This window comes from Triturus cristatus, chromosome 2_1 (genome assembly GCF_964204655.1).
Source record: "Triturus cristatus chromosome 2_1, aTriCri1.1, whole genome shotgun sequence".
NCBI lineage: Eukaryota > Metazoa > Chordata > Amphibia > Caudata > Salamandridae > Triturus > Triturus cristatus.
The window spans coordinates 652,407,008-652,421,483 of record NC_140581.1 but is presented as its reverse complement, the minus strand read 5'-3'; positions in this window follow the sequence as shown (position 1 = coordinate 652,421,483).

Genomic DNA, 14,476 nt, shown 5'->3' with positions numbered 1-14,476 from the left:
AAGGGCCATATAGTGAGTTTCATAGTGGAAATCTGCACTACTATTGCCAGTGCAGACATACTTTGAATGGATACCAAATTCTGGCAAAGCTATGGCATATACTGGCCCCAAAGTGTCTTGCATTGCAGTGTACACAGGATACTTGTCCAATGATTCTGTGCAACCTCACAACACATCTACTAACTTCTGCACAGTGTCCCTACAGTGGACACTTTGCACCATTATGTGTCCTAAAACATCTCACAGGGTCATAAACATCCACTTTCATGTCCATGCCTCAAACATTCAACCAGCACATTCCTAATCAGAAATGTTAGGGGTATTCTATGATGAAAGGTCTGAGGCTGGCTTGGCGCTTTGTCTTGTCTCAACACACAGGGATGAGGCATATGTACCATAATTATGGTGCATCGCTACGCATGTCATTGCGCTGGTGCTAACAAATCTGGGCGGTACCGGCACACATGTGCCTTGTAGTAAGGGTGACTGGGCTGCATGGTTATTTATTCTGTGCAAGAAGGGACACCTTACAGCAAGGGATTTGCCTCATCCATGTGTGCTGCAGTATGCAGCACACATGGAATGAGCTGAAATGCACGAGAACTAAATACATGTCTCCTAGTCTTGCCTGTCTAATGTCTCAATTTCAGAGCTGTCAAATCTGACACAGCCCCAGATATGTGAATCTGGAGCCACAACAAAAGCTATGGATGTTGTGGTGGAATGTCCAACCCACCACCAATTGCCCACCCCTTTGCTGTAGCAGACTCCTGTGGTAAGGCAAAGCTGAACAATGTGATGTAAATCAAGGTTAACTGGCTTTAAGCCACCCTGTAAATATCGCAATGTTTTTAACACCACAAGAACTTTTACAAAAGTGATGTCACATTGTCGTTTGTGCCTTGTATGCATACCCCCAAATCCTTGACAGAAGCAGTACATGCTTAGTTGACACATATGTGTGTGTCTCAACCTCATGAAAGTGGTTGTGACACCTTATTGGAATGGAGTAAGTACTTGCCACATATGTAGTCACATATACAACATATGGAAACAGTGTAATTGTACCATTGCAAGCATTGCCAATCAAACATTGTGAAGCATGCATCTGTGAAGGTCTGCATGTTGAAAGCCCAAACACATTTTGAACTAAAGACATCTGGACAATGAAAGTCACATAAAATGTTGCCAGGGAAGCAACAGCTAAAAACAAAATGGTACAAATGCAGGTCAAATACCACTTAGCGCTATTTTATTAACCGCATTACGCGTTAGCATGAAGTTTTCATAGCCGAAATAAAGAAACTCGCAAAGTACATGAGTTGTCAATGAAAATTCAACTCTTAACCATTTGTGGCACAAAAATTCAAACAAACTACACTATAGTGACACCTCTAGTCTGCAATGCTGCCTGTCGATTGCTCACCGGTTTCGGCTTAGTTTTGTGCTTGGCATCATTCCAGCGCTTCTTGCAGTCCATCACTACCCTTTTAACTTCTGCAATGGAGTTCACCTTGTTGACAATGGACTGCCATATGGCGTTTTGGTCCCCAATGACACCATGAAGGTAACAAAGGGCTGGTGTTGATGCTCCGTCACCTCCGCAATCCGAATCTCATTCTCCTCCTGACTGTGTCTGTATTTTCTCTTCCTCTTCCCCTGGGACTCTGGCTAGTCAACCTGGCTTTTGAAGGCCGAGGGGGGTTTGTTGTCCTGTGATGAACCTGGTCCTGGCTGCTCTACTCTGCATTTCGGTAATTTATTTTTCCTTAGCGGTGTATTTGTAAGCTCTTTTGCCGCTAGACGCTGAAAAGTGACATTGTGTTGACTATCGTGAACTTTTATACCGCTATTTGACCAGCAGTCACTTTTTTCACACAAATATGATTTTTTTATATTGCCTTGACACTAGGGTAGTGTCATTTTTTGTGGCTGCCAGCTAATCCTAACGCCACATAGCGACATTTTCTAAATACGTCGCAAACATAGCGTTAGGATTTGGCGTTCGGTAGCGGTATAACATTTTCCACTAAACAGTGTGAAAACTGCTTAGCGGCAATTTGTGTAAATATACCCCTAAGTTTAGCTAAGTCCCCCTTGCAAATAATCTCTGTTATTGCAAATATATCACCTGCTTTAGTTACAGAAGAGTTTGCCTCTTTGTTTTCATTATGGGTAGGTGGTCAGCAGAGGGATGGGTCCTCATGGTTGGTGTGGACCAAAAGGGCAGAATCTTCTGAAAAAAGTCAGACCTGACACAGACCTCCTGAATTGTTTTTCGGAACAAGAAATATTTCACCACTGTTTTTACAATGTTAAAATATTGAAATGTGTATTAACGCCTTGACTGAAAAGTCTAATAATAAAATGTTTGTGCTTGTGTATTGCGTTTTTTAAACATAGATCATTTAGAGGGTATGACTTGGACATGAATCTCTTAGCTGATAATATCTTTTTTAGCTGATGGATATTGGAGATGCAAAAGGGATGTGCAGATGTGGGTGGACTAAGGGAAAGGCGCATTACAGCTTTGGTACTCCCTACTAAGCCCCTTTGAAAAAACATTACTTTGAAATAGGTCTTGTAATCTGGTTAGAGATATTGTTTATGTTCAGTTTATTGTCATTATTGAAAGAAAATAAACAAATGTGGCTATTGTGTTCCCTGTGAATAAAGCAGTTTGATAGGCTTAGAGCTAAGAAGTACTTCTAAAGGCAGTTTCATATATACAGCACCCACCGCTGGAGTGCAATTGTATCTAAAATATTATATGTATTGGGTATAAATGCAGAAGAAGTAAATGAATTTTGGTCTTTATGATGCTTTGCGAAATTTAGTTTGAGGTTAACTAATCGTGAAAACATAAAGAAAACTTTGTTCAAACTACTAGAAAGACTTATTTCAATCGCTTTTCTGAAAATGCATTCTTACCAGACCCATATAGTACAGAGTGAATGTATAGAGTGAGTCTGAAGTTTCCTTGATTATTTAGGTATGGAAGAGAAAATTACGCATGGTCTGAAATTAAATGGCATGTGTTCCCTCATGCGTGGATAGCTCTATGATCCCTCTGTCCCTCCAACTCTAAAAACGGATGCATGTCAGAAAGTTCTGGACATAAATATCCAATGACATAAATAGTGTGTCATAAAAATAACTTTTACAGAAATATCTTGTTATTGGTTAACTCCAGTGGGGCAATATTTTTTTAGAGACACTTTTTATGTCAGATGAAATTCTGATAGCACCTTTCCGGTACCACACTGGTAAAACCATATAAGAAACCCTCAGCCTTCCTACGGTTTCCAAGGGTCTGCTGAGCTGATCCATGAGGGTGAGGCAGCCCACATGTTCTCATATGTCAATATGTGACCTTTTTTGTACTCAATTGGTTTTCTTCCTTGTTTTAGGCCTCGTCTAGAGCTTTTAGCTGTTTGTTGGAGACCTAGGGCCTTATTTATGAAGTCCTTGCAACACTTTTGCGCTGCCGTTGCTTCACTTTTTATGATGCTGCGACGGCGTAAACAATGCTTCACGTTGAGCCATATTTACAAGGTGGCGCTTCCAAGCAGATGCATCACTTTGTAAATGCCTGTGCTACATTATACCTGCGTCAGGTATAATGTATGCAGGGTGGGTGTTCCCACAAAAAAAAGGGCAGTAGAAGTGTTGCAGTGAAATCTATGAGCTTTCACTGCGACACTACTAAGATGCCACTGCATCAAACCCTTCCGCCTTTCTCGTGGCAGGCTTAAAGGGGACGCAGTGCCATAGCCACAGGCCTACCCCATTCATTGCTGGAGTTGCATCATGCTTGCGACACAACTGCAGCAATTGGTGAATTTTGCGGCAACATATACATCAGGATTCTTGACGTTTCTGCCATACCTTGTGACATGGAGCGCTGTACATTAAATATGGCGCATTCATTGTGTCACAAGGAGGGCGCAATGAAAACTGTTGCAACAGTTTTCATAAATGAGGCCCCTAATGTGTACATTAACAAGACATAGAGTAGACACTGGGTCAGCCCTGTGCTTATCATTTGTTATTTTTTTTTGTCAATTGCATTTGCCTGCATCCTTTTTAATGGCTTTCCTTCCTGTTTTTGTATTTGTCCTTTCCCCAGTGCATAGCTTCTTTATCAACCTTTAGATTACTTTAATTATTCCAAAGCTGACATTGAAAACACCCAATTTTTCTTGTATTTCAGCACCCCACAGGAATACATTGCACATGTTTTCTTTCTCTCTCCCTCATATGCAGCTTCCCAGCTAAACCTCTATCCCAATGCTCTGTGTGTTACTTTTCCTTTCTCCATCTTGTCCATTGCATCCCTCGTCCCTCCTCATCCTGCACTGTAATTCTAGGTCTCGCCTAGGCAGCACTTGCTCTGTCTCTTTGAGACATGCTGTATTCAGGATATGGGCATTAAGCTCCGCCTATGTTCCGCCCATGTATTTTATTGCCTCCTGTTAGTGTCTTTTGGAAATCTTGGTATTTTAGTGGCTTGCTGTTTTAGTAATACCTCCTTGTCCCTTTTTTGTAAGTCCCTCTCTACTGTTGTTACCTCACATAAGGACACCCCCTTTCATATGTGCTGTCACTCAATTGGCTTCAAATACACTTGGTGAGCACTATTTTGTTAATGCTGCAGCCGGCTCAACTCCATGACCTGCTAGTACATGGTATGTGTATGTTTTTTTAAGCAGCGTGGTGTGCCACACGCTTAATGTTTAATAATGGCAGCCGCACAACTTTATTTAGTTTCATGCTGCTCTCAGAACTACTTTTTTAAAAAATTACATGTTTATTTCAGAATGGTGGCACGCCACAATTCATCTTTATTAATTTGTAAGCAGTGCGGTGTGGCGCACGCTTAAAGTTTCCTAATGCTGGTTGTGTGACTTTCTTCACGAGGCTCGTACACCTATATTTTGAAAAAATGTACTTTTGTTACATGCACCAATTTACATCAACATAAATGGGTCGCCCAAATCTTTTACTTACATTACGCTTCATCGTTAATAATGGTGGCCACGTGTCCTGTGTTTATTTTGCGTGGCTCGCCAACTACAGTTTGAAAAAAAATAACATTTGTTAAAAGCTGCAATTTACATCAGCATCAAAGGCGGACGTCTGCCTTTGTTTTCCATTACGCGGCTCGCCCAAATCTTTTACTTACATCATGCTTCATCATTAATAATGGTGGCTGCTCGCCTTATTTTATTTTGTGTGGCTCACGCAACAAAATTTTTGACAACAATAAACGTGTTTCTCTAAAGCAGGGCACACTAAGCATTGTATTTAATAATGGCGCCCGCAAATGCAGTAAGATAGTAAAGGGTGCAGTACCACAGGGCTATTACTAGGTGTCCCTGTGGTGTTGTAAAGGTACCTCTATTACCATATAAGGTACTGCACCCTTAATAACATTATAAAGGTTGCAGCTCAGAATTGCATTAAGGCTGTAGTACCTTATGTGGCTAATAGAGGTCCCTTTCCAACTCCACAGGGACACCTTGTAGCAGCCTGTGGTACTACACCCTTTCCTTTCTTCATGGAATTTCTTTTGTTACTTCATTTTTTCATTTGCAGTTCCAATATCACAAACAGTTAATAATGCAGGACCATTGCAAATGCTTTTTTAATTTTACAAATCTGCCAGAATTTCTGTTACTCCCTTGTCTTCTGTACCTGTTGTTCCTGCTGCTCAGTAGCAATAACTTGCACTCCCCGTTTCTCCATTGATCCCGTGTTTACATTTCTTTCTTTCTGGAGGGTTTTGCAGATGCAATTTGTGCATCTATAATTTGTTTTATTTTGCTTCAAGATGGGCATTTGCCATCTTGAAACAGTAACCTAAAACAAGTTCAAAATAGCTGCTGTTTCATAACCTATGTTCGTACTCATGAGTCGTGGTGTAGTGGCCATTATCTTTTATTCTTTTATTTTGATGACGCATCTGCAGAAATCATTTTTCTGCTTTTTGCCAATACTGTTTAGCATCAGCAACAAGCATTGGCAAAGTTACCTTTTGGCTTTGCCAATACTTGTTTATTTGAGTTACAGCTTCATCATGGTCCCACAGTTTGCTGTACATGCTGGTGACCTTGGTTCATTGAAGCCCCTCCAATAAGGCAGTCAGAAAATGTTGCTCCCACACTTCTTGGACACATGATTGATTTAGAGACTATTAAGACATTTAAAAGGGGAGTCATATATGGTTGCAAATACAGGTTTGATTTCCCCAGTGCTTAATTTGTAACAGAATGAGTGCCCAGAGCGCTGCCAGAAGTCCACACCTGGCGCTATTAAATGTCAGTGTGTGGGATACCAAGGCTGGGTGGTCTGGAATCCACCTAATTCCTCTTAAATTGACCAGAACTCCCTGCCCCTTTATGTCTCCCTTCAAGTTCCTTCTTTCTCCTTTTGTGAGGTGTTTCCAGCTTTCTCTTCCTCCTTCTTTCCCTTTTGTGCCTTTTCCCCGTTTTGCTCGCGGTCAATTTCCGATGGGGAAAAATAAGTGCTGGTCCCCAAAAATGAGTGGCGGTGACCCCCACTGATAACCGCGGGCTCAAATCAAGAACTGAACATTAATTCTTAGTTCGTGGGCGAATACATAAATATGTTTCTTATTAAATTAACCTACCTAGCTTGCTACAAGAATTTCGGAATCCCTCATCCACCGATAGCCGTTTGCATCCCCTTGGAGAGGGAATATACTAACGTAAGCCCATTTTCTAAGAGTTCCTAGTACCAGGAATGTGTGTTACATTTCCCGAATAATAGCCATGAAATAATTATAACTGTTAATTCATCTTGTGCACCGTTCTTCGTTTCCCGAGTCTCTTTGTCTTCCTCGCATCATGGCCGCACCACTGTACTTACCTTGATCGGAACTGAATGCCTGCCTGCTCCTTCTCCGTGCATGTACTGAATGCAAGTTTAAAATTAGCTCGTTTTAAAAACTATTCCTATTGTGAACAAGACGGCAATCCGGGAAACTAATGAGAGTGGGGCTACATACTGTGCAGCGTTAAATTACCGCTGGCATTAATTCTATTGCAAGTTCATTTTCATTTCCATTTCCAAGATCCGAAGAATGTAAAAAGCCAGGAGAGACATTTTAGAGCAATTTTAAAGCACCCTCGCTATTTAAAGGTCCTGATTTCTGAGTTGATAGGGAGCACAATTGCTGTGTAAAAAGCAAGGCCCTTTGAAGGGATTTGCAGTTCCATATCATGGCTCAATCTACCGTCGGGGACTTTGTAAGCTGCTCGGTGCTGTGATACTAAACCAGTTAATACACTCGTTCATGCTGAATGGGGTGATGCAGACCCTGACCTCTCGGCTGCTGTGATGAACAGGGCCACCAGGGCGCGCCCAGCATCAATGAGGATCAGGCTTTGTGGAAAAGGCTTGGATTCGAGGAGCAGGTTTCAGACGTGGGTCTGCGCCTGGGAATATGGTAGGACGTTTTGGATTCATCTTTACATGGACTCCTCTGCCATTTAAAAGAAGACATTTGGTGATAACTCCCATGCTTGTATTTTCCCTCCACCTCACTGTGCGGCATATCAGTATTCTGATTATTTGTAGAGGGCTGTGTCACAGATTCCACATACAGGCCTTTGCTGAACACACAATAGTGCAAACGGGTAAATCAAGGCTGCCGCTGGTCCCATGAAGCACATCTCTGTTTGCCACTCTAAGGATAAACCTGGACAGCCATCGCCCTACAAGACTTTGCACCCAACGACATGTTTGCTGTCTCTCAGGGCTGGAACCAAGGTTACCTTTCCTCTCTCAAAACGTGATATTTATCACTGCTGTACCTCACAGATGTATATGAATAGTCTGGCTAAACGAGTTAGCAGTTCAATGGGATGGTCACAGGAAGAGTCCACCAGAGTCTCCATAACTTAAGCAGGCAGTGTTGCTGCCAAGCTGTGCCCATATCGGTTGATACCACCCTTGGCACATGCTGCACTTCCCTCTAGGGCTAGAGAGCAGGGGCAGACAGGAAGGTGTACCTATGCTGGCAGCCGAGGTGTAATGTAGGCCCCTGGAGCCCACCCTTTGAGGGACACACAGCATCTATTCACCCCAAGGCCAATGAATATCTGTGTGATATGGGACACTCAGGACCCCCCTCAATATATTGTGTAGTGGAGCCCAATCATTTTGCGTTACTCCACTTGGCAAAAGCTTCATCAGATTGCATGGCTGTAAGTGTACTATGTTCTTCAGTAATTAACAGAAAGAGTCTCATTTATGGGGTTTTGGTGTAGGGCAGCACAGCAAGTCACCTTGCTGTGCTGTCCTACGTCAAAGGGAAAGGGGGGAATGCAATGTATTTATCCAATACGGTGCATTCCTGTCTTTTCTCTCTGTGCTTGCACCATTTCGGCAGCCTAGCCCAAACACAGGCACAGTGATGCAAGGGTGCCTGTGTTGTAGGCAGGTTTGTTTTTGTGCAGGAAGGAGCACCTTCCTGCACGCAAACAATCCATAGAGGCATTTCCCTCCTTCTATGTGTGCTGCATTCTGTAGCACACATAGAAAGAGGTAAATACAAGGAGACATAAATACATTTCTCTTCGTTATGCCTGCCCTAGGAAGGTGTAAGATTTTGCTGCATTCCCGGGGGTTTGCAAGTCCTTGTAAATCTGGGAATGCGTCAAAACCCATGAGCGTTGCGTGGGAACCCCTACTGCAATGTCCTTGAAACGTCTCCCTTTTGTGGTGTAAGGCAACACATGATTTGCGCTCCGTTGGCTTACTCAAGATTTATGAGGCCACTTAAAACCACGCAAGGTGGCTTTCCGTGGCTTCATAAATCTGACTTAGAGCCTTGCGTCATATGCATGTACCACTTTGCGTTATGCAAACGTGACGCAAAGCGCTCATAAATATGCCCCCAGATGTTTTGTTTGTGTGTAAAGAGAGTGCATGGTATTCCTTAGGGATAAGTCGACAAGCAGTATATTGTGTTGGAGTGGCATTTTGGAGGAACTAAGGTTTGCAGGAGCCATAACAAAACATGTGCATTTGTAAAGTTCACATTAACCTGTTGGGGCATCTTAGCTCTGAATAATAGGTACTTAAGTTTACCTAAATCAAACATACTCATTTTAATGAAGGATGAATGGTCAAATGGACGCCGGTATTTGAATATGTGGCCATAAGGTAAAACACGTTTCATGATTGGATACATTAGTCCAGTGAGCCACTAGATCTGGGCAAGCATATTATTCGGTTTCAGCAAGGGTGGGTGATATAGCGGAGGTCGAAAGAGGTGACAGAAATGTTTTGAGTTTCTGGTGGATAGGGCGTCAAACACGTAGTTAGGAAAGATGACTGGCAGCACCAATATTTCTGATTCATGGAGGTGGTTGGTGAGATGAGAAGAAGCAGGTTTTGGTGATTTGGGTGAAGGACTTTTTTTGTTTTTCTATTTCGAGGAGTGAGGCATTGGGGAAGTAAGGTATGAAGGACAGCAATGCTAGTTTGTATTGTTCAGGTAAGGAGAACCATGATGATGGTAGAAGTGCAATGAAAGGCAGTTGATTCCAGGAAAATCCCAAAAAACATGCACATTGATTCCCCTCCTGGCTCGTTGTACTCCTAATATGTGGGGACAATTCATGCGGAAAGGGGGACATGGGAATGATAAGATCCAATTTAACATTGCTATTTATAAATTCTCAGCAATCATGGCCCAGATTTTCTAGGGCTGTGTGCTGATATAAGTGTGACACAAAGCAGCACAAAGTGGCATCTGCAGTTTACTAGCTAGTGCAAAAGTTGATTTGTGCTGTAAAGTTGCACTGAGCCCCTAAACCACTGTGTGCTGCTTTGCGTTTAAGCACCATTACTGGGGACAAACCAGTGCTAACACCCATAGGTTTCAACACAAAACATGACCCACTAAGATGGTCATATCGAGCTTATCAAATCTAGGGCTACTGGAAACAGGTGCAAACAAGGGGTAATGTGTTGATTTCTTCCAGAAACCAAGACATTGCATATGTGCTACAGTGCACAGCACACATCCAACGTGACAGAACGTTATGTGTTTGTCTACACTTATGCATTTGAACCCAGAGCTAATGCTGGAAGAACATATTCATTGTTAGGGAGCACCCGCTCACCTTTGTACCATAGTCTGAGTGTGTGATTTGTGCAAAGCAGCCAGTTTGTGCGCCAATGCAAGGGAATACACCAACAGAAGGTAAATGCTTGTGTAAACTGCACTGCAGTGTGTATTTCCTTTTACACAACTCAGTGTACTAAATTTTGCTGCTGCATTTGTGAAATCTTAGTATATCTGGGACTGAACGTTTTCCAACTAAGAATTTCAGTGATTTAAAAAGAACATGTACTTTGCTTTGATTTTGTGTAACACGCATTGAACCCCTGAATGGATAAAATATTTTTATTTGGCAATGGGCTATCCTGAAATTTGTGCATTATCTAAATCAATCTCAATTAGGTTTGAAACCTGGTTATTCACTGTTACTCCATCACAGCAGTGGAAAACACAATTGGTTATCCTCTTCAGTGCAATCATAATGGTATATGCTGATTCTTAAAGAAAGCAAACCGAGTGGAGGGTCCAAGGGAAGTTTAAAGACCAGCACAGATAGATTCCCCACAGAACTATGGTTAAACACACAGTTATCCACGGGTCTGCCAGGGCTTCAAAAGAAGCACCAGAAACGTAAAACGAAAGACACAATCAGAGGGTCTAAGTCATATATAGAAGGAGTCCTTTAATAAGGACGGAATCCCATCACCCACCAAAGTGGCATGCTTCATCATCTAGGATTTCTCCTCTTGGCTGAAACACCTAGTGCAGCCAAGGGCTGCAACCCCCTTACTGTGAGGGAGGAGCTCAGGGATGTTTTAGATACTACTCTCATGAAGGATCTACTAAAATCCAACAGATGTAAAGCACTAAAGTACTTGAATGATGGACGCAGTGCAAAAAAATGTGATGTGATCTAAAACTAACTACCAGGAGAAGAATAGACTTTATTGGTTAACTCTTGGTGTCAGGATTAAAAACAGTGCATGTGCAGTTTTTAAAAAATCAACTGCATCAGTCATTTAACATCAAGGTTCTGAGGAAGGCCACAACACCCCTGAGGTCACACTCGACGAAACATGTAGACCTGTTTATTTGACAGAGGCAGTTAATTTTTTCAAAACTGCAGATGCATTGTTTTTAATCCTGACACCAAGAGTTAAACAATAAAGTCTATTCTTCTCCTGGTAGTTAGTTTTAGAACACTTATCACATTTTTTTGCTGTGTGCCCATCACTCGAGTACCTTAGTGCTTTACATCTGTTGGATTTTAGTAGATCCTTCATGAGAGTAGTTTCTAAAACATCCCTGAGCTCCTCCCTCACAGTGAGGGGGCTGTAGTCCTTGGCTGCACTAGGTGTTTCAGCCAAGAGGAGAAATCCCAGAAGATGAAGCATGCCACTTCGGTGGGAGATGGGATTCCATTGTTATAAAAGGACTCCTTCTATATATGACTTAGAGCCTCAGCGTGTGCCTTTTGTTTTACACTCTGGTGCTTCTTTTGAAGCCCAGCAGACCCGTGGATACTTGCTTGTTTAACCATATACTGATTCTTTCCACAGGGAATTTACTTGCATTAATAGGTGGACAGCACAGAAAATCTGCAATTACAAAATTACGGTATGTGTTTCTACATTTATGGTAACGAATGCCTTAGCCCAGGCGTATTGGCCCCCTCCTCATTGTGATAACATTGGGATATTGAAACTCAGACAAATTTATCAGTAGAAAACTCATAATGTATCAATTGAGAAACATTGAACATAAACGCCCAAATCTGCACTGTATAAACAAGCCTTGGAAGCACTACCACTGCGCCGCGTATCTAGCTTCTGATAAAACAGAGTCCAGTTCTTTTTCCAATATGAACAAAGCTAAAATGAAAGTTATGAGATAATGGAGCAAAATCGGTTAAGGCACTTTAAAACACATTTCGAAATAGTCTTCGACCCTCATCACTGAAGTAAAAATGGAAACTCTCGTGCATCATCAATGTCACAGAGCAGGAAGGGAGAACTATGCTGCAGGATTTAACAGATGTTTATGCAGCCGAGGTGTCAGGTCTTTGTATGTGACAGCGAAAGATGGCTGATTATGCGTGTTTACTCTGAAACTATTTTGAATTCAGTGCATTCGTCTTTGCAGTGAAATGTATTCCAAAGCTGATCCTCTAATTGCAAACGATTACTGTCTTGCACAACAACAACGAAAATAAGTATAACGCAGTATAATGTTTAAAATGTTATGTGATCATGTTGCTCTGATGTATTTGGAATAGTTATGCTACAACAATATATTATAACTATTGTACTGAGCTAGAAAGGGACTTCTAGATTCACTCAATGTCAGCACAAATAAGATTGGTATTTTATAGGCACTTGCACACAATCTTCCCCTCTCATTGTGCGCTCCTTTTCAGCCATAGCAAGTGCCAGGCAATCACGTAATAATGTATTACTTCTTGTGTAGGGGATACACGCCCATGTATGCAGCTTCAATGAACTTGTCCAGGTAACACATGATTGTTGATTAGGTATATAACACCCTCACTAAACCAGGGTTTTGAATTCATATGTAAACCTTGTGGGACCCATATCTTCCTTTATTGTGTTGCATGGTGCTGCAGTTATATAGCGCTCCATACCCCTGACAAGGCGCTGAAGCATATTCTTCTTTGCGGGTGTGCTTATTTGGAAGAAGTGTGTACTTGTCACATTGGCTATGAACATAGTCTTTGCATTTTATGCTTTTGCGCCAGAGTCGTGATATTCTCATGTTTGGTGTCTGATGGAGCAAAAAAGAGTGAGAGGTAGGACGCTTAGTACATAGGTGAAGCAAATGCATGCATTTTGGCCTATCTAGGATGGACTTTGGTATCACATTATTTCAGGCTATGTGTATGGTATTGATCCAAATGTGTATATGGGATAATACAAGGAGTGGAGCAGAGGGGAGTGACATTGAAATGCCTGTGAGTGTGCCTACCGGCCTTAGGGTGATTGTTTCCAGTTTCATGGCAGTTCATTGGGAATTCTATGCTGTCCATCTCCTCTTAGTAACAGGAGGTGCTATGGGGTTTCTAGCTGCAGAGTCATCTTGGAAAGATGCCTTCCTGAACTCCAGGTGATCTCCAATGTCGCTGTCTTTGCCTGTAAACAGTTCCAGTGTGTTGTTGCTGATATGGAGAAGGAGGTTCCACTGACGCGTTTCATTTCATATGGAGGGATGATCCGCTGCGGTGGCAGTCTAGAGTGCAGGGATCTATTCTGTGCATGTCTCTGCAGCTTTACTTGAAGACAGGGCCTTTGTCGGGGATGGATTGATGGGTAATGCAGACAGTTTTGACATCTGAGGATCTGGTCAAAGTTTTGTTGGTGAGACTTAGGGGCATATTATCAAGCCTGGCGATAAAATTATCGCCGCTTTAGCGGCAGAAAACCGCCGCTAAAACGGCGATAATGGGCTTGATAATATGCTCTATGGAATTCCAATTGAAGCCCATGTTAGATGTCCTTCACATCTAACATGGGCTTAAATTGGAATTCTATAGGGCATATTATCAAGCCCATTATCGCCGTTTTAGCGGCGGTTTTCGGCCGCTAAAGCGGCGATAATGTTATCGCCTGGCTTGATAATATGCCCCTAAATTAGATGGATGGACGTGTGAAAGTTTCCTCATCAAACCATTCCGGATTCACTGCAGGAATCACAACGGAAACACGGATAGACACATGCAGAGTGATTACGTAGCCAAGACGTCACGAGACAATGACCATTGACAAAGCACAAAGAAGGCCATCGTCTTTGGCATCATACAAACACAGTGTCCGATGGAAGCCGCCACTTGAACCTCATGCTGCCACACACTACATGAAACACACATGAATCATACATGTCTCAGATATAATCAAGGCAAGAGCTCAGTTATGGGTGCCTGATTTGACCTTTTACAAGATGGAGCCATAGGCTATGTCTCACTAGGGGTAGATTTAAGAAGCCTGTACCATGACTAGAAAATCATTTGCCATCAAAGTCTGTCTCCACATAGCCAGGGTAGAGAGGACAGCAGACTTCATCCCAGGAGAGGTACATATGGACTGACCTGTGACATCATCCCAGCACAGATCACGACACAAAGAACACGTGGACTCGCAGGTTTGTCAAATGATCGGGGATAAATAGCAAAAAAACATCCAAGACTAGGTCGGCAATACTCTGTCTGGCCATGGGGAGGCAGTAGACTCCATCAGCCGGCAAATATGCAAGTCAGCGGGTTACAATAATTAACATTATTTTAATGATGCATATACATTATGAGTAATTGTTATGAATAAATTGTCTTAAAAGATTAATCACATCAATTTCTTTCATATGTTACAAAAT